Source organism: Somniosus microcephalus, unplaced genomic scaffold (genome assembly GCF_052327205.1).
Source record: "Somniosus microcephalus isolate GS21.2 unplaced genomic scaffold, FLI_Smic_1.0 scaffold13, whole genome shotgun sequence".
NCBI lineage: Eukaryota > Metazoa > Chordata > Chondrichthyes > Squaliformes > Somniosidae > Somniosus > Somniosus microcephalus.
Window position 1 is genome coordinate 373,532 of NW_028225200.1, and position 21,565 is coordinate 395,096.

The window sequence follows — 21,565 nt, forward strand, 5'->3', positions numbered from 1 at the left end:
TGTTCAAAATCAGGATGGATTTTGAGAGAGTAAATAAGGAGAAACCGTTTCCAATGGCTGAAGGGAGAGAAACCAGATTTAAGGCGATTGGCAAAAGAACCAGAGGTGACATGAGGAAACAGATTTTTACACCAAGTTGTTGTGATCTGGAATGCGCTGCCTGAAAGGGCGGTGGAAGCAGATTCAATATTATAATTTGTTATGTTATATCCGAGTAGTAAGGTCCAATTAATTGATGTGAGACTTCAGGAACTCCAAAGTTTACTTTTAATTTACACAGAATAAGGAGAAAACAGAGCTCTTACAAGCTACAGGCATGCACTCTGTATTTCTTACTGCACGAGCAAACCAAAATGGAGGATGCTATGATGTCATACCCACAAGGCCACATTACCTAAATATTTGTGTAGCAGGGCTTACCTTAAAACACTGGTAAATGAACCCTTAGCATTTGTCTCCATCTAGTGGATAACTTAAGCATTACATCAGAGATTACTATATCCCCCCCTCTTAAGTTACAACAATTCTTAACAACATTCTTAAAAGTCCATAAGGAAACTCCTTTAACGATAGTCCATCCTGAACGAATTTAGCAGGTCGTGATCAGTCGCTCTGGTGGCTTGTGAGACCTTGTTGAACGTCTTACAGTCAAGTCCCTGCTTGGTTGTGGTAGAGCCACCTGTTGCTCCTGAGCAGTACTGAGAGTATCTGACTCTGCTACGATGGTTTCCTCTTGATGAAGGGGTCCAGGTATAACTGTCACTGTTCGTGGTGCTGGTACCACCAGTGCATTTGAATAACTGGGGACCAACTTGTCCTCCAGCCTTTCCTCTGGAACCTCCAGTTCGATTTCCCGTGGTCTGGTCAGCATCTGATCCACATGTCTGCGTACTACCTGACCAGTTCCCAACATGACCCTATATGAAACTGGACCAGTCCTTGAATCTATGATGCCAGGAATCCATTTTGGACCATAACTGAAATTTCTGGTAAGTACCGCATCTCCTTCTCCAAAACTGTGGCTCTTTGTCCTTCTGTCGTGGTTCTCCTTTTGTTTGAACTGTCGGTTTTCCACCTTCCTTTTTAGATCTGGGTGAACCAGGTCAAGAGTGGAGCGTAGTCGACGTCCTAACAATAACTCAGCAGGAGAGAGTCCTGTGGTAGATTGAGGTGTTATTCTGTAGCTGAACAGAACTCGTGACACCTTTGCTGTCAAACTCCCTTCTGCACTTTTTTTCATCATCTCCTTAAATGTTTGTACGGCTCTCTCCGCAAGTCCATTTGAAGACGGATGATATGGAGCTGAAGTCACGTGCACTATGCCATTGTTTCTCATGAACTCTCTTGTTTCTGTACTCACAAAACACATGGCATTGTCACTTACTACGATCTCCGGTATCCCTTGATTACTAAAACTCCTACGCAGGCAGTCTATAGTAACAGTAGATGAAGCAGAATTTACAGGATACACAGCCATCCATTTGGAATGTGCATCAATGATTATGAGAAACATCTTTCCCATGAATGGACCCGCATAATCTAAGTGCAATCTCCTCCATGGTTTATCTGGCCACTCCCAGGGGTGGAGTGGAGCCGCTGCTGGTGCCTTCCTGTGTTCTTGACAAGTGCTGCATGTCTTGACAAGATTTTCTATCTCCTCATCTAGCTTTGGCCACCAAAAGTAACTCCTTGCCAAGGCTTTCATGCGCGAAACTCCAGGATGACACTGATGTAGTTGCACTAGGATAGACTGTCGTGCTGGCTGTGGAATAATCACTCGAGCTCCCCACAACACGCAACCATCCTGCACACTCAGCTCTGTTTTCCTGACACTGTAAGGTGTGAAATCAGTCCCTTCGGATGTTGTGGCCAACCCCTCATTAAATATTCTCAAACTCTAGACAGTACTGGATCCTTACCAGTCCAAGTCCTTACTTGTTCTGCGGTCACAATCGCCGTGTCCGTGTCCTCCAACATCAAAACTCTGTCCTCTGGAGCTGCACGGATAGGTGTACCTGGTAGTGGAAGATGGCTCAAGGCATTTGCGTTCCCATGGTACTTGCCCGCCTTGTAAACGATGACATACTCATACGCTCTCAACGTCACTGCCCATCTCTGGATTCGGGCTGACACCATCTGTGGTACTGCTTTCATCTCATTAAAAAGAGATAGAAGAGGTTTATGATCGGTGCATATGGTGAATTTCCTGCCATATATGTACTTATGAAACCTCTGTAACCCAAACATTACTGCTAACCCCTCTTTATCCAACTGGGAATAGTTTTTTTCCGCTGAGGTCAGAGTTCGAGACATAAACCCTATCGGTCTTTCAGTTCCATCTTCCATACAGTCTGAAAGAGCTGCCCCCACCCCGTAAGGTGAAGCGTCACAAGAGAGAATGATGTCTTTCTCTGCATTGTAGTGAACCAGCACATCTGAGGACAGCATCAGTTTCTTGGATTGTTCAAATGAAACCCTCTGTTCCTCTTCCCACTGCCACGGTGTCTCCTTGCGTAGTAGTTTGTGAAGAGGTGCTAACACTGTTGACAAGTTTGGCAAAAACCTGTTATAGTTTAGCAGTCCCAGGTAAGCCTTTAACTCAGTCACATTTGTAGGATCTGGTGCCTCCTGCAGTGCTTTTACCTTCTCCTTGATTGGATGGAGCCCTGTGGCGTCCACTCTGTGTCCCAGGAACATGGCCTCATTCCCCATGAAAGTACACTTCTCTTGAGCCGTAACCCAGCCTTATCCAATCTTTGCAGTACCTCTCTGAGTGCTCAGATGCTCCTGGTCGGTTCTTCCCGTCACCAGAATATCATCCAAATAGATGGAAACATGTGGAATCCCTTGCAGTACACCCTCGATTGTTCTCTGGAAGATAGCTGGACTAGATGAGACACCGAATGGCAAGCGGTTATAGGTAAACAAACCATTGTGTGTATTTATGGTTATATACTTCTTGGATTCCTCATCTAGTGTAATCTGCAAGTATGCATGACTCATATCCAGCTTCGTGAATTTCTTCCCTCCAGCCAGGTTTGCAAAAAGATCCTCAGTTTTAGGAATAGGACACTGTTCTAGTTTAGACACCCTATTTACAGTCAATTTATAATCTCCACAGATTCTTACCGAATTGTCCGGTTTTAAAACAGGTACAATGGGAGCTGCCCATTCTGAACATTTCACGGGTTCCAGAATGTTCTCCCTCAAAAGACGATCAAGCTCAGCCTCTACCTTCGGTTTCATGGCATAAGGCACAGGTCGTTGTTTAAAAAATCTTGGCAGTGCCTCCTTGTCAACATAAATCTTAGCTGGGGGGGCCATTAAATGTTCCAAGTTCTTCCTTGAACACGTTCTCATGTTCAATCAAGACTTCTTGCAAAGACAACTGTTTGCCTCCTTCCAATTGATTTATTGCTCCCCAATCTAATTTAAGTTCTCGTATCCAGCCCCAACCTAACAAATTTGGTCCAGAACCCGATACTACAACTACAGGTAGCTGTTCCACGGTGTCCCTGTGTTTCACAGTTACAGTAGCTGTACCCAAGGTTGTCACTCGTTCACCGGTATAGGTTTTAAGCTTCATAGAGCAAGACTTTAACTCTAGAACTTTTGCACGGTTCCACAATTTTGAATACTCTTCCCTGTTCATTATGGTAACACCACATCCAGTATCCACCTCAAAGTTGACCTTAGTGTCATTTACTATCAGTTGCAAAATGATAGGATCCACTTTTGGAATGTCCCCTACCATACTATGCAATATGAACACGTCGTCTTCTTCCTCAGCTTCTCCACTGATGTGATGTGCTCCCTGTTTTTTTCACTTCTCTTACCAGGTTTTGCTTCTCTCCCCCTTTAGGTTCGTATACCTCCAGGGTAGCTTTTGCCCTGCATGCACGTTTTATATGTCCTTTTTTCCCACACTTGTGGCACTTTTCCTCCAGAAACCTGCATTCCCTTGCCAGGTGATCTCCATTGCATCTATAACATGCTTTTATATGCTCACGTTGTGGTGTACGACTCATATTTAACTTGTGCACCAGCGTCTGACCTGCAACTTGCTTCGTAGTAGCCCAGTCTGAACCTTGTATTTCTTTTACATCACGGTTAGCTGTCTCTATTAATTGAGCAGGTTCCAACGCTTTTTCATACGTAAGCCCAGTCTCGGACAATAATCTCCTCTGCATTCGAGCATCCATTATTCCGCAAACCAGCCTATCTTTCAGCATGTCTTTCAAACTGTTCCTGTAATTGCAATCATGTGCCAGTTTTCTCAACACCGCTACATAATCCAACACAGACTCTCCCGGTATCGTGTTCCGTGAATTAAATTTGAAACGCTGTACAATCTCACTCGGTCTGGGATTGAAATGTTCCTTTAGCAAGTCCACTAATTCAGTAAATGATTTATCTCCAGGCTTTGCAGGACTGCATACGTTTCTCAGTAAATTATACGTCAGACTTCCCACCGAAGTTAGCAAAATAGCTCTCCTTTTTCCAACATTGACAATATCATTTGCTACAAAGAAATGCTCCAATAACTCACAGTACTCTTCCCGAGTTTGATTTTTAACATCAAAAGCAGAAATCTCTCCTACTCGAGTAGCCATGATTCCAATGCAGTGTTCTTGTATTTTCCCTTCTTCAAGTTGAAACAGTTAATCCTCGTCGCCAAATGTTATTTCCGAGTAGTAAGGTCCAATTAATTGATATAAGTGAGACTTCAGGAACTCCAAAGTTTACTTTTAATTTACACAGAATAAGGAGAAAACAGCTCTTACAAGCTACAGGCATGCACTCTGTATTTCTTACTACACGAGCAAACCAAAATGGAGGATGCTATGATATCATACCCACAAGGCCACATTACCTAAATATTTGTGTAGCAGGGCTTACCTTAAAACACTGGTAAATGAACCCTTAGCATTTGTCTCCATCTAGTGGATAACTTAAGCATTACATCCGAGATTACTATATAATTCAAAAGAGATTGAGGTAAATACTTGAAGGGAAAACATTTACAGGGCTTTGGGGAAAGAGCAGGGGGAGTGGGATTAATTGGATCGCTCTTTCAAAGAGCTGGCACAGGCACGATGGGCCGAATGGCCTCCTTCTGTACTGTATCATTCTATGATGCTATTCTACACAGACACACACACACACACAGTCAGACAGACACACAGACACAGATACTCACTAAAATACAGTCAGACACACACTCACATTTTTTCTGCATTAACTTTTATTATTAATTTCAAAGACTTTACGAAAAAGCTGGGAGTGGTGGGCGGAGGGCTCTTAAAGGGACAGGGACTCTTCTTTTCAATGTGATTTTCATTAAAGGGTCCGAGTCACTCCTTGCCTGTGGAGGACCAATTTTAAAAGGACAGCGTCTTGAAATCAGGTGCTGTCTGCGTGTGAACCACCTCCTCCCAATTTCCTGCCAAGCGATCCCTGCGGGCACCACTCCACTCTAGGAGTGGCTCCTAGAATCATACAGCACAGAAGGAGGCCATTCAGCCCATCGTGCCTGTGCCGGCTCTTTGAAAGAGCTCTCCATTTAGTCCCACTCCCCTGCTCTGTCCCCATAGCCCTGAAAATTTTTCCCCTTCCAGTATTTATCCAATTCCCCAGTGAACGTTATTATTGACTCTGCTTCCACCGCCCTTTCAGGCAGCGCATTCCAGATCACAACAACTCGCTGCGTCAATAAAATTCTCCTCACCTCGCCTCTGGTTCTTTTGTCAATGACCTTATATCTGTGTCCTCTGGTTACCGACCATCCTGCCACTGGAAACAGCTTCTCCTTATAAGCTACAGCTATACAAAGCCCTGGTTAGACCCCAGAGAGTCATAACGGCACAACAGGAAGCCATTCGGCCCATCGAGTCCGTGCCGGCTCTCTGTAGAGCAATCCAGTCAGTCCCACTCCCCCGCTCTATCCCCGTAGCTCTGCAAGTTTATTTCCCTCAAGTGCCTATCCAGTCTCCCCTTGAAAACATTGAGTGTCTCCGCTTCCACCACTTCCGTCGGCAGCGAGTTCCAGGTCCTCACCACTCGCTGCATAAAAAAGTTTTTCCTCACATCCCCCCTGTATCTCTTGCCCAAAACCTTAAATCTGTGTCCCCTAGTCCTTGTACCATCAACTCGTGGGCACAGCCTTTCCCCGTCTAGCCTATCCAAACCCGTCATAATCTTGTACACCTCTATCAAATCACCCCTCAACCTCCTTTGCTCTAATGAAAACAAATCCAGCTTCTCCAACCTGTCCTTGTAGCTAAGATCCCCCATCCCCGGAACCATTCTGGTAAATCTCCTCTGCACCCTCTCAAGGGCCTTCACATCCTTCCTAAAGTGTGGTGACCAGAACTGGACGCAATACTCCAGTTGTGGCCTAACCAGCACTTTATAAAGGTTCAGCATAACTTCTCTACTTTTGTACTCAATACCTCTATTTATGAAGCCCAAGATCCCATATGCTTTGTTAACCACTCTCTCAATATGTCCCGCCACCTTCAGGGACCTACGCACAGTAACTCCCAGGAACTCCCTGGAGCACTGTGTACAGTTCTGGGCACCACACCTCAGAAAGGATATACTGACCTTGGAAGGAGTGCAGCACAGATTCACCAGAATGTTACCCGGGCTCCAAGGGTTAGATTATGAGGGAGAGATTACATAAACTAGGCTTGTGTTCCCTGGAATCTAGAAGGTTAAGGAGTGATTGAGGATTTTAGGATTTTGAAAGGAATTGGTAGAGTAGATAGAGAGAAACTTTTTCTGCCGGTGGGGCAGTCGAGGACAAGGGGACCTCACCTTAAAATCAGAGCCAGGCCATTCAGGAGAGAAGTTGGGAAACACTTCTTCACACAAAGGGTGGTAGAAGTGTGGAACCCTCTCCCACAGAAAGCAGTCGATGCCAGCTCAATTAATCATTTAAAATCCCAGAGCGATAGATTTTTGCTAGACAAGGGAGCAAAGGGATATGGAGCCAAGGCAGGTGGATGGAGTTAAGACACAGATCGGCCATGATCTCATTGAATGGTGGAACAGGCTGGAGGGGCTGAATGGCCTCCTCCTGTTCCCATGCTCCTATTTACTCTATCAAAACCCTTCCTGTTTTGAACACCTCTATTAAATCTCCGCTGCACCTTCTCTGCTCCAAGGAGAACAATCCCAGCTTCTCCAGTCTCTCCACGTAACTGAAATCCTCTGTGTATTTGTCGTGGGGCAGCAGGCTATAGCAAACAGCTTTCTTAAGAACATAAGAAATAGGAGCAGGAGCAGGCCATTCGGCCCTTCGAGCCTGCTCCGCCATTCAATAAGATCATGGCTGATCTCCTACCTCATCTCCACCTTCCCGCCCGATCCCCATATCCCTCGATTCCCCATGAGTCCAAAAATCTATCTGTCTCAGCCTTGATTATACTCAATGACTGAGCCTCCACAGCCCTCTGGGGCAGAGAATTCCAAAGATTCACCACCCTCTGAGTGAAGACATTTCTCCTCATCTCAGTCCTAAATGGCCGACCCCTTATTCTGAGACTGTGACGCCTGGTTCTAGACTCCCCAGCCAGGGGAAACAGTCTCCCAGCATCTACCCTGTCAAACCCTGTAAGAATTGTAGATGTTTCAATGAGATCACCTCTCATTCTTCAAAATTCATGGGAATATAGGCCCAGTCTACTCAATCTCTCCTCATAGGACAATCCCCCTATCCCAGAAATCAGTCTGGTGAACCTTTGTTGCACTCCCTCTAAGGCAAGTATATCCTTCCTTAGGTAAGGAGACCAAGACTGTACACAATACTCCAGGTGTGGTCTCACCAAGGCCCTATATAGTTGCGGTAAGACTTTACTCTTATACTCCAATTCATTTGTAATAAAGACTAACATACCATTTGCTTTCCTAATTGCTTGCTGCACCTGCGTGTTAAGATGAGAAATGATAAAGGCAAGAAGTCACTTGTGGGAGTGGTGTACAGGCCTCCTGACAGTAACCACACGGTAGGATGGAGTATAAAGGAAGAAATAATGGAAGCTTGTCAGAAAGGTATGGCTATAATCATGGGGGATTTTAATCTACATATAGACTGGAAAAATCAGATGGGCCAAAGTAGCCTAGATGAGGAGTTCATAGAATCTTTTTGGGATAGTTTCTTATAACAGCACGTTCTGGAGCCAACCAGAGCAGGCTATACTAGACCTGGTATTGTGCAATGAGATAGGATTAATGAATGACTTCATAGTGAAGGCGCCCCTAGGTAGCAGCGATCATAATATGATTGAATTTTACATTCAGTTTGAGGGAGAGACGAGTGGGTCCAAGACTAGTATTTTAAACTTAAATAAGGGCAATTATGAGGGCATGAAAGCAGAGCGAGCTAAAGTGAACAGGCAAATTAGGTTAAGGGAGAGGTCAATAGAGTTGCAGTGGCAGACATTTAAGGGGATATTTCAGAATACACAGAATAGACACATTCCAACGAGAAAGAAAAATTCCAAGGGGAGGACCCACCATCCATGGTTAACTAAAAAAGTTAAAGATAGTATCAGACTTAAAGAAAAAGAATATAACTGTCCAAAGATGGCTGGCAGGTCAGAAGATTGGACAGAATATAAAAAACAGCAAAGAATGACTAAAAGATTAATAAGGAGAGAAAAATGAGAGTACCAGAGAAAGCTAGCTAGAAATATAAACACAGATAGTAAGAGTTTCTATAGATATTTAAAAAAGAAAAGAGTTAACAAAGTGAGCATTGGTCCTATAGAAAGTGAGTCTGGGGAATTAATAATGGAAAATAAGGAGATGGCAGTTGAATTGAACAGGTATTTTGCATCAGTCTTCACTATAGAGGATTCAAGTAACATCCCAGAAATAGCTGTAAATCAGGAAATGGAAGGGAGGGAGGAACTGAAGAAAATTACAATCACCAGGGAAGTGGTACTGAGCAAATTGTTGGAGCTGCGGGTTGACAAGTCCCCGGGGCCTGATGGACTTCATCCTAGGGTCTTAAAAGAAGTGGCTAGTGAGATCGTTGATGCGTTGGTTTTAATTTTCCAAAATTCCCGAGATTCGGGGAAGGTTCCATTAGATTGGAAAATAGCAAATGTAACTCCTTCATTCAAAAAGGGAGGGAGACAGAAAGTAGGAAACTACAGGCCAGTTAGCTTAACATCTGTCATCGGGAAGATGTTAGAAGCTATTATTGAAGACGTTATAGCAGGGCACTTGGAAAAGTTCAAGGTAATCAGGCAGAGTCAACATGGTTTTGTGAAAGGGAAATCATGTTTAGCCAATTTATTGGAGTTCTTTGAGGAAGTAACATGTGCTGTGGATAAAGGGGAACTGGTGGATGTACTGTACTTAGATTTCCAGAAGGCATTTGATAAGGTGCCACATCAAAGGCTATTGCGGAAAATAAAAGCTCATGGTGTAGGGGGTAACATATTGGTATGGATAGAAGATTGGCTAGCTAACAGGAAACAGAGAGTAGGCATAAATAGGTCATTTTCTGGTTGACAAGATGTAACGCGTGGTGTGCCACAGGGATCAGTGCTGGGACCTCAACTTTTTACAATTTATATAAATGACTTGCATGAAGAGACCGAAGGTATGGTTGCTAAATTTGCTGATGACACAAAGATAGGTAGGAAAGTAAATTGTGAAGAGGACATAAGGAGGCTACAAAGGGATATAGATAAGTTAAGTGAGTGGGCAAAGATCTGGCAAATGGAGTATAATGTGGGAAAATGTGAAGTTGTCCATTTTGGCAGGAAGAATAAAAAAGAAACATATTATCTAAATGGTGAGAGATTGCAGAGCTTTGAGATGCAGAAGGATCTGGGTGTCCTAATGCATGAATCACAAAAGGTTAGTATTCAGGTACAACAAGTAATCAGGAAAGCTAATAGAATGTTATTGTTTATTGCGAGGGAAACTGAATACAAAAGTAGGGAGGTTATGCTTCAGTTATACAGGGCGTTGGTGAGACCACATCTGGAGCACTGTGTACAGTATTGGTCTCCTTATTTAAGGAAGGATGTAAATGCGTTGGAAGCAGTTCAGAGAAGGTTTACTAGACTAATACCTGGAATGGGCGGGTTGTCTTATGAGGAAAGGTTGGACAGGCTAGGCTTGTATCCGCTGGAGTTTAGAAGAGTAAGAGGTGACTTGATTGAAACATATAAGATCCTGAGGGGTCTGGACAGGGTGGATGTGGAGAGGATGTTTCCTCTTGTGGGAGAATCTAGAACTAGGGGTCACTGTTTAAAAATAAGGGGTCGCCCATTTAAGACAGAGATGAGGACATTTTTTCTCAGAGGGTCGTGAGACTTTGGAACTCTCTTCCTCAGAGGGCGGTGGAAGCAGAGTCTTTGAATATTTTTAAGGCAGAGGTAGATAGATTCTTGATAAACAAGGGGTGAAAGGTTATCGGGGGTAGGTGGGAATGTGGAGTAATCAGATCAGACATGATCTTATTGAATGGCGGAGCAGGCTCGAGGGGCCGAGTGGCCTACTCCTGCTCCTAATTCGTATGTTCGTATGTAACCTGTGCAGCAGCTGGGGCCTGAAAATCAGCTTCACTGCCTCTGGGCTGGGAAAGGGGGACATGAGGTAACACTCTCCCTCTTACCCCTTTCTACACTCCTTTTACAGGGTTTTAGAAGTGGAGCATTTACAGACAGGAAGCTCAGACCGAACATCACGTCAAGAACAGACAGAGTCACTCGATTCATCAGGACCTGATTCAATCGCTCCTCCAGTCTGCTGGCACACCAGCGAGTTCACACTGATGAGAGACCTTTTAAATGTTCTGTGTGTGGGGAGAGCTTCAAAATCTACAAGTACCTGAAGCAACACCAGTGGGTACACACTGGGAGAGCCCGTTCACCGGCCCCGTGTGTAGGAAGGGATTCACTCTGTCATCCGCTCCGATGATACACCAGCAAGATCACACTAGGGAGAGACCTTTAACCCGCTCCGTGTGTGGGACGGGATTAATTGCACCATCCGTGCTGCTGAGACACCAGCTTGTCCACGCCGATGAGAGACCGTTGACCTGCTCCGTGTTTTTGAAGCGATTGTCTCATTCTGCCACCCTCCTGAGACACCAGCTTGTTCACATTAAATGTTCTGACTGTGGGAAGAGATTTAAAAGGTCCCAGGATCTGAAGAGACACCAGCTGGAGAGAGCAGGAGAGATTCTGTTCACCTGCTCCGTGTGTGGGAAGCGATTCACTCGGTCCTCAAATCTGCTGGCACACCAGCGAGTTCACACTGGGGAGAGGCTGGTGAAACATTCTGACTGTGGGAAAAGCTTTCAAATGTCCCAGGAGCTGAAGGGACACCAGCTGGAGAGAGCAGGAAAGAGGCCATTCACCTGCTTCGTGTGTGGAAAAGGATTCACTCAGCCATCAAACCTGTTGAGACACCAGCAATATCACACTGATGAGCGACCATTTAAATGTTCTGACTGTGGGAAGAGCTTTAAAACCTCTGGGGATCTGAATAAACACCAGTTGGTTCACACCGATGAGAGACCATTTAAATGCTCTGTCTGTGGGATGAGCTTTAAAAGCTCCAGGAATCTGAATGGACACCAGCGTGTTCACACTGGGGAGAGGCCATTCACCTGCTCCGTGTGTGGGAAGGGATTCACTCAGTCATCCCACCTGCTGGCACACCAGCGAGTTCACACTGGGGAGAGGCCGGTGAAATATTCCGACTGTGGGAAAAGCTTTCAAATGTCCCAGGAGCTGAAGGGACACCAGCTGGAGAGAGCAGGAAAGAGGCCATTCACCTGCTCCGTGTGTGGAAAAGGATTCACTCAGCCATCAAACCTGTTGAGACACCAGCAATATCACACTGATGAGCGACCATTTAAATGTTCTGACTGTGGGAAGAGCTTTAAAACCTCTGGGGATCTGAAGAAACACCAGTTAGTTCACACCAATGAGAGACCATTTAAATGCTCTGACTGTGGGAAGAGCTTTAAAAGCTCCAGGAATCTGAATGGACACCAGCATGTTCACACTGATGAGAGACCATTTAAATGTTCTGACTGTGGGAAGAGCTTTAAAACCTCTGGGGATCTGAAGAAACACCAGTTGGTTCACACCGATGAGAGACCATTTAAATGCTCTGACTGTGGGAAGAGCTTTAAAAGCTCCGGGCATCTGAATGGACACCAACGTTTTCACACTGGGGAGAGGCCATTCACCTGCTCCGTGTGTGGGAAGGGATTCACTCAGTCATCCCACCTGCTGGAACACCAGCGAGTTCACACTGATGAGAGACCATTTAAATGCCCTGACTGTGGGAAGAGCTTTAAAAGCTCCAGGAATCTGAATGGACACCAGCATGTTCACACTGATGAGAGACCATTTAAATGCTCTGACTGTGGTAACAGCTTTAAAAGCTCCGGGCATCTGAATGCACACCAGCGTGTTCACACTGGGGAGAGGCCATTCACCTGCTCCGTGTGTGGGAAGGGATTCACTCGGTCATCCCACCTGCTGACACACCAGCGAGTTCACACTGATGAGAGACCATTTAAATGCTCTGACTGTGCTAAGAGCTTTAAAAGCTCCGGGGAGCTGAAGAGACACCAGCGAGGTTACACTGTTTAGCACAGGGCCCTGTAGACAGCTGGGGCATCATGAACATGGAATGGATGAATGTTTTATAAATTTTTGTACTGCTGTTTAATCTTTCAATCTGTTGTGCTGATGACTCCCTTCGATTGTTGATGGTGTTACATAGAATGTACAGCACAGAAACAGGCCATTCGGCCCAACTGGTCCATGCTGGTGTTTATGCCCCACACCCACCCTACTTCAATTAACCCGATCAACATCTCCTCCCATTCCTTTCTCCCTTATGTGGCTTCCTCATAAATGCATCTGTGCTGTTCACCTCAACTACTCCCTGTGGTAACGAGTTCCCCATTCTCACCATTCTCTCGGTAAAGACACTTCTCCTGAATTCATTACTCGATTTATTAGTGACTATTTTAAGTTTGTGGCCTCATAAATATGATGAGATTCTGTTAAGCTGACCAGTATGTTGCTGTACTTTGTCTTTTTCTGATGAATTAAACATTACTGAGTCCTTGTACGCATGTTATGGGATTAAGTTTTTTTTAATTCGTTCATGGGATGTGGGCGTCGCTGGCAAGGCCAGCATTTATTGCCCATGCCTAATTGCCCTTGAGAAGGTGGCGTTGAGCCACCGCCTTGAACCGCTGCAGTCCGTGTGGTGAAGGTACTCCCACAGTGCTGTCAGGGAGGGAGTTCCAGGACTTTGACCCAGCGCCGATGAAGGAATGACAATATACTTCCAAGTTAGAATGGTGTTTGACTTGGAGTTGGTGGTCATAGAGTCATAGAGTTATACAGCACAGAAAGAGGCCCTTCGGCCTATCGTGTCTACACCGGCCATCAAGCCCTGTCTAATTGTGGTAAACCACTAATCTGCCTGTACAGAACATGTCTGGGCATGCCTCAGCTGGCTCCGCCCCTGGCTCCACCCCTAAGCCCAGGTATAAAGGTGATTGACCTCCAGTCCCCCTGGCTTTAAGGATCGGTCTACCAGCAGAGACATGCTCGTATTCTTTTGTTAATAAAAGCCGACATGTTGTAAGTTTAACTTAGTCTTCTGGAGTTATTGATGGCGCATCACTAATCTAATCCCATTTTCCAGCACTTGGTCCATAGCCTTGTATGCTATGGCAGTTCAAGGGCTCATCTAAATTCTTCTTGAATGTTGTGAGGGTTCCTGCCTCTACCACCCTTTCAGGCAGTGAGTTCCAAATTCCAACCACCCTCTGGGTGAAAAAGTTTTTCCTCAAATCCCCTCTAAACCTCCTGCCCCTACCTTGAAACTGTGCCTCCTGGTTATTGACCCCTCAGGGGAAAGGTTCCTTTCTACCTACCCTATCTCTGCCCCTCATTATTTAGTACACCTCAATCAGGTCCCCCCTCAGCCTTCTCTGCTCTAAGGAAAACAACACCAGCCTGTCCAGTCTCTCTTCATAGCTGAAGCGCTCCAGCCCAGGTAACATCCTGCTGAATCTCCTCTGCACCCTCTCGAATACAATCACATCCCTCCTATAGTGTGGCGAGCAGAACTGCACACAGTACTCCAGCTGTGGCCTAACTAGCGTTTTGTACAGCTCCATCATAACCTCCCTGCTCTTATATTCTATGCCTCAGCTAATGAAGGCAAGTATCCCATAAGCCTTTTTAACCACCTTATCTACCTGTCCTGCTGCCTTCAGGGATCTATGTATTCTATCAGGTGTTCCCAGGCACCTGCTGCCCTTGTCCTTCTAGGTGGAAGAGGTCGCGGGTTTGGGAGGTGCTGCCGAAGAAGCCTTGGCGAGTTGCTGCAGTGCATCTTGTAGATGGTACACACTGCAGCCACGGTACGCCAGTGGTGGAGGGAGTGAATGTTTAAGGTGGTGGATGGGGTGCCAATTAAGCGGGCTGCTTTGTCTTGGGTGGTGTCGAGCTTCTTGAGTGTTGTTGGAGCTGCACTCATCCAGGCAAGTGGAGAGCATTCCATCACACTCCTGACGTGTGCCTTGTAGATGGTGGAAAGGCTTTGGGGAGTCAGGAGGTGAGACACTCGCCACAGAATACCTAGCCTCTGACCTGCTCTTGTAACCACAGTATTTATATGGCTGGCCCAGTTAAGTTTCTGGTCAATGGTGACCCCCAGGATGTTGATGGTGGGGAATCTGGTGATGGTAATGTTGTTGAATGTCAAGGGGAGGTGATTAGATGCTCGCTTGTCGGAGATAGTCATTGCCTGGCCCTTGTGTGGTGCGAATGTTACCTGCCACTTATCAGCCCAAGCCTGAATGTCATCCAGGTCTTGTTACATGCGGGCATGGACGGCTTCATTATCTGAGGAGTTGCGAATGGAACTGAACACTGTGCAGTCATCAGTGAACATTCCTACTTCTGACCTTATGATGGAGGGAAGGTCATTGATGAAGCAGTTGAAGATGGTTGGGCCGAGGACACTGCCCTGAGGAACTCCTGCAGCGATATCCTGGGGCTGTGATGATTGACCTCCAACCACCACAACCATCTTCCTTTGTGCTCGGTCTGACTCCAGCCAGTGGAGAGTTTCCCCCGATTCATTTGCATTGAGGCAATAGTGAGAGTAATAGAAATATAGAAACATAGAAGATAGGAGCAGGAGTAGGCCATTCGGCCCCTCGAGTCTGCTCTGCCATTTAATGAGATCATGGCTGATCATCCAAATTCAGTACCCTGTCCCTGCCTTCTCCCCATATCCCTTGATCCCTTTAGCCTGAAGAAATATATCTAACTCCTTCTTGAATATATTTAATGAATTGGCCTCCACTGCCTTCTGTAGTAGAGAATTCCACAGGTTCACCACTCTCTGGGTGAAGAAATTCCTCCTTATCTCTGTCCTAAATGGCTTACCCCTAATCCTTAGACTGTGACCCCTGGTTCTGGACTCCCCCGCCATCTGGAACATCCTTCCTGCATCTAGTCTGTCCAGTCCTGTTAGAATTTTATAAGTTTCATTGAGATCCCCTCTCATTCATCTAAACTCCAGTGAGTATAAGCCCAATTGACCCAATCTCTCCTCATACGTCATTCCTGCCATCCCAGGTATCAGCCTGGTGAATCTTCGCTGCACTCCCTCCATGGCAAGAACATCCTTCCTCAGATAAGGTGACCAAAACTGCACACAATACTCAAGGTGTGGTCTCACCAAGGCCCTGTACAACTGCAGCAAGACATCCTTGTTCCTGTAGTAAAACCCTCTCGCTACGAAGGCCAACTTACCATTTGCCTTCTTAACCGCCTGCTGCACCTGCATGCTTACCTTCAGCGGCTGGTGCACAAGGACACCCAGGTCTCGTTGCACTTCCCCTTCTCCCAATCTATTGCCATTCAGATAATAATCTGCCTTCCTGTTTTTGCCACCAAAGTGGATAACCTCACATTTATCCACATTATACTGCATCTGCCATGCATCTTCCCAATCACCCAACCTGTCCAAATCATACTGGAGTTTCTCAGCATCCTCCTCACAGCACACACGCCCACCCAGCTTTGTGTCATCTGCAAACTTGGAGATATTACATCTAGTTCCCTCGTCTAGATCATTAATATATATTGTGAATAGCTGGGGTCCAAGGACCGATCCCTGCGGTACCCCACTAGTCACTGCCTGCCATTCGGAAAAAGATCCATTTATTCCAACTCTCCCCATATCCCTTGATCCCTTTAATCCCATGGTAGTTTTCTAAGGGCCAATGAATTTTGTCCCGGATAATTGTCTCTAAAAGTTTCCCCACCACCGACGTTAGGCTGACTGGTCTGTAGTTGCCGGGTTTATCCCTCTCCCCTATTTTAAACAGGGCTGTAACATTTGCAATCCTCCTGTCCTCTGGCACCACCCCCATGTCCAAGGAGGATTGGAAGATTGTGGCCGGAGCCTCCGCAATTTTCACCCCTACTTCCCTCAGTAACCGAGGACAAATCCCATCCGGACCGGGCGACTTTTCTACTTTGAGGACTGCCAACCTTTGAAGTCCCTCCTCTTTATCTATTTTATCCTATCCAGTATCGCTCCGGCCGCCTCCTTTACTGCTGCATTGGCAGCATCCTCTTCTCCAGTGAAGACAGATGCAAAGTTCTCATTTAGTTTTTAGCAATTCTCCAGTCCTCTTGCACCACCCCAGTTTCTAATGAGGATTTGGAAGGTAATGGCCAGTACCTCCGCAATTTCTTCCTTCACTTCCTTCGGGAACAGTGCCGATGGATTGGAGGGTAGCTAACGTTACCCCACTATTCAAAAAGGGGGGTAGGGAAAAAGCAGGTAATTACAGACCTGTAAGCCTTACATCAGTTGTGGGCAAAATGCTGGAGTCCATCATTAAGGATGAAATAGCGGAGCACTTAGCAAATGGGGACAGGATAGGACAGAGTCAACATGGATTTACAAAGGGTAAATCGTGCTTGACTAATCTATTGGAATTTTTTGAGGGAGTAACTGGTAGAATAGATGGGGGAGAGCCAGTAGATGTGGTGTACCTGGACTTCCAAAAGGCCTTCGATAAGGTCCCACATAAAAGATTAGCATGGAAAATTGAGGCTCATGGGATAAAGGGGAAAGTTTTGGCGTGGATAGGGAACTGGCTGTCAGATAGAAAACAGAGAGTTGGAATAAACGGCTCATTTTCTGAATGGCAGGCAGTAACAAGTGGGGTACCACAGGGATCTGTCCTGGGCCCCCAGCTGTTCACAATTTACATTAATGACCTGGATCAGGGAGTCGGATGCAGCATTTCCAAATTTGCAGACGACACTAAACTAGGAGGGGGGGTGGGCTCAGAGGAAGAGACCAGGAAGCTCCAGAGCGATTTGGACAGACTGGGCGATTGGGCGGATAAATGGCAGATGCACTATAATGTGGACAAGTGCGAAGTTATCCACCTTGGGTGCAGGAACGGGAGGGCAAATTATTATTTAAATGGCAATAGATTGGGAGAGGGGGAAGTACAGAGAGACCTGGGTGTTCTTGTACACCAGTCACTGAAGGCGAGCATGCAGGTGCAACAGGCGGTCAAGAAGGCAAACGGTATGCTGGCCTTCATAGCAAAAGGGTTAGAATACAGGAACAGGGATACCTTGCTGCAGCTGTACAGGGCACTGGTGAGACCACACCTCGAGTACTGTGTACAGTTTTGGTCGCCTCATCTGAGGAAGGATGTTCTTGCCATGGAGGGGGTGCAGCGGCGATTCACCAGGCTGATACCAGGAATGGCGGGAATGACCTATGAGGAGAGACTATGTAGTTTAGGGATGTACACACTGGAGTTTAGAAGATTGAGAGGGGACCTCATAGAAGTGTATAAAATTCTGACAGGTCTAGACAGACTGGATGCAGAAGGAATGTTTCCCTTGGCGGGTGAGAACAGAACTAGAGGACATAATTTAAGGATAAGGGCTAAACCATTTAGGACAGAGATGAGGGGAAATTTCTTCACTCAGAGAGTGGTGAACCTGTGGAACTCATTGCCACAGAGGGCAGTGTACGCCAGCTCATTAAATATATTTAAGAGGGAATTAGATATATTTCTACGGGCAAAAGGGGTTAAGGGTTACGGAGAGAAGGCGGGGACGGGATACTGAATTAAAGGATCAGCCATGATCTCATCGAATGGCGGAGCAGGCACGAAGGGCCGAATGGCCTACTCCTGCTCCTATCTTCTATGTATCTATGTATCTATACTAGGATGCTTCCCATCCGGTCCTGGTGACTTATCTACTTTAAGTACAGCCAGCCTTTCTAGTACCTTGTCTTTATCAATTTTATCCCATCCAGTATCTCCTCTACCTCCTCCTTCACTATGTCTATGGCAGCATCTTCTTCCTTGGTGAAGACAGATGCAAAGTACTGATTTAGTACCTCAGCCTTACCCTCTGCCTCCGTGCGTAGGTCTCCTTTTTGGTCCCTAATCGGCCCCACCCCTCCTCTTACTACCCGTTTACTATTTATATGCCTATAGAAGACTTTTGGATTACCTTTTATGTTAGCTGCCATTCTATTCTTATGCTCTCTCTTTGCCCCTCGTATTTTCGTTTTCACTTCTCCTCTGAACTTTCTATATTTAGCCTGATTCTCAGATGTATTCTCGACCTGACATCTGTCACACTGTGGCGTTACCACATTGGGGAAACACTGTGTGTATGTAGATAAACCTGTATAATCCCCTATTAACTGCTGTATTCCCCTCCCCCCGCAAGATAGTTGCAAGCTGAGAGGAATAAGGCATGTTCAGACTTGCCTGCTGCTGAGAGAAGGAAAACCAATCAGGTTCCAGCAGGTGACCAATCCGTGAGTCATCACAGGTTCGCGGGCTTTACGAATTCAGTACTGTATTGTGAGAGTTGGAGTAAAGACCTATTTCTTGTAGCTCGCTGTGTTGCCTATTTCTTTACGCGGGAGACCGTAGTCCCTCACATTGGTGACCCTGAATGTCGGCGGCCGAAGCCCCTGACTCACGCAGCCCTACAGAGGCCAGCAATGACCCGACAGCAACCAGCAGCAGCCCGATGTCGGCCGGCGCCGCGTCCTTGAAGCTCCCCACCTTCTGGGAACACCAAGCACCAGCTTGGTTCGCGCACACGGAGGCCCAATTCACCCTTTGCAGGGTTCAAGACGATGAAGAAAGGTACCTCCACGTAGTCTCAGCACTAGCAAGCTCCACCGCCGCTGAAGTTCTCGACCTGTTGGGGAACCCGCCACAGACCGGCAAGTACTCAACCATTAAGGGCCGCTTGCTGCAGGCTTACGGCCTGTCCAGGGAGGAGAGGGCCCGCAGGCTTCTCTCACTACCAGGCCTCGGCGACTCTACCCTGACCCAGTTGATGAGCCAAATGCTTGCACTCCTGGGCTCTGAACCGCAGTGCTTCTTGTTTCGGGCCCTTTTCCTCAGCCTGCTTCCTCAGCAGGTACAGACTGCCCTCGCGGGGTCCCCGATCACGGACTGCGTACACCTGGCAGCCGCCGCAGACAAAGTCTTCGCTGTCGCCCAACTTGGCTGTACAGCCGCGAGGTTCCCCGACACCACCGAGTGCGCGCCGCCACGCCAGGCCGCAGAACTATGCTACTACCACGCGCGTTTCGGCCACAAGGCCCAACGCTGCAGAGCACCCTGCTCTTTCGATCAAACCAAGATGGCCGCCCGGCCCAACGCACCAGCCCTGCGCCGCCGCCTAGGCCCGCTCAACCGCACCCCTGCCGCCACGATGGCCATCGGCACCGCAGGTAAACTGCTGTACATAACCGACTCCCTTTCAGGGCGCAGATTCCTTTGCAACACCGGAGCCCAATGCAGCATAATTCCTGCCTCCCAGCTCGACATCCAGGCAGGCCGCAGCGGCCCACCCCTCGTGGCGGCAAATGGCGCAGCCATCGCTACTTTCGGAAAGTGACGGGCCGAGGTTTGTTTCAACGGCCAGCGATTTACGTGGGATTCGTGACAGCCTCGGTGGCACATCCCTTGCTGGGCGCCGATTTTCTTTGCACCCACGGACTCCTGGTCGACATCCGCGACAGGCGCCTGATCGACGCAGCAACTTTCGCTTCACTGGCCTGCCAATAGAGCAACAGCCCGGCCCTCGTCGGGTCCTGCTCCACCCCGGCGCATGACGACTACGCCCGCCTACTCGCAGATTTCCCGAGGCTCACACAACCGACCTTCTCAGCCGCGGTAGCCAAGCATGGTGTCGAGCACCACATCGCCACTACGGGACCACCAGTGTTCGCCCGAGCCAGCCGCCTGGACCCAGCCAAGATGGCGGTGGCCAAGGAAGAATTCGCTACGATGGAGAAACTGGGCATCAGCTGCCGCTCGAACAGCCCCTGGTCATCCCCCCTCCACATTGTGCCCAAGCCGGGTGGTGGCTGGTGCCCCTGCGGCGACTACAGATGGCTCAACGATGCCACCACACCCGATAGATACCCCATTCCGCACATCCAAGACTTCTCGGCACACCTAGCAGGAAAGTCCGTCTTTTCCAAGGTCGACCTGATTCGCGGCTACCATCAGGTCCCTGTCCACCACGCAGACATCCAGAAGACGGCGGTCATCACCCCCTTCGGACTGTTCGAGTTCCTGCGCATGCTCTTCGGGCTCAAGAACGCCGCACAGGCCTTCCAACGGCTCATGGACTCCGTCCTATGGGACCTGAGCTTCCTGTTCGTCTATCTGGATGATATCCTCGTGGCCAGCACCAGCAAGGCCGAGCACATCGCGCATTTGCGCTCTCTTTTCCAGCGCCTCAGCCAACACGGGCTAATCGTCAACCCGGCCAAATGCCAGTTCGGAGCAGCCCAAATTGACTTTCTCGGCCACAGAATCTCGCCAAGGGGAGCCATTCCCCTACCTTCCAAGGTGCAGGCGGTGGCGGACATTCCCCAGCCCACCTCGGTCAAGGTGCTGCAGGAATTTTTGGGGATGGTCAATTTCTATCACCGTTTCGTGCCGAAGGCCGCCGCACTCATGCGCCCCCTCTACGAAGCCACCAGGGGCAAAACGGGCAAAGAGCAACTCACCTGGTCCAGCGAGATGGCGACAGCCTTCCACCAGACCAAAAGTGCCTTGGCCAACGCCACACTACTGGCCCACCCCATCCCGGGCGCCAAGACCGCCCTCACCACGGACGCCTCAGATTATGCCGTCGGTGCCGTCCAGCAACAGTGGGTCGAAGGCGCGTGGCAGCCACTGGCATTTTTCAGCCAACAGCTGTGCAAGAACGAGCAGGCCTACAGCACGTTCGACAGAGAGCTCCTGGCCCTGTTCCTGGCAATCCGTCACTTCCGTTTCCTCCTGGAAGGCCGGCCGTTCACCGCATTCGTGGACCACAAGCCGCTCACTTTCGCCATGGCCAAAGTAACCGAACCCTGGTCCACGCGCCAACTCAACTTCATCTCGGAGTTCACCACGGACATCCGCCACGTCGCCGGCAAGGACAATTTGGTGGCCAACTGCCTCTCAAGACCC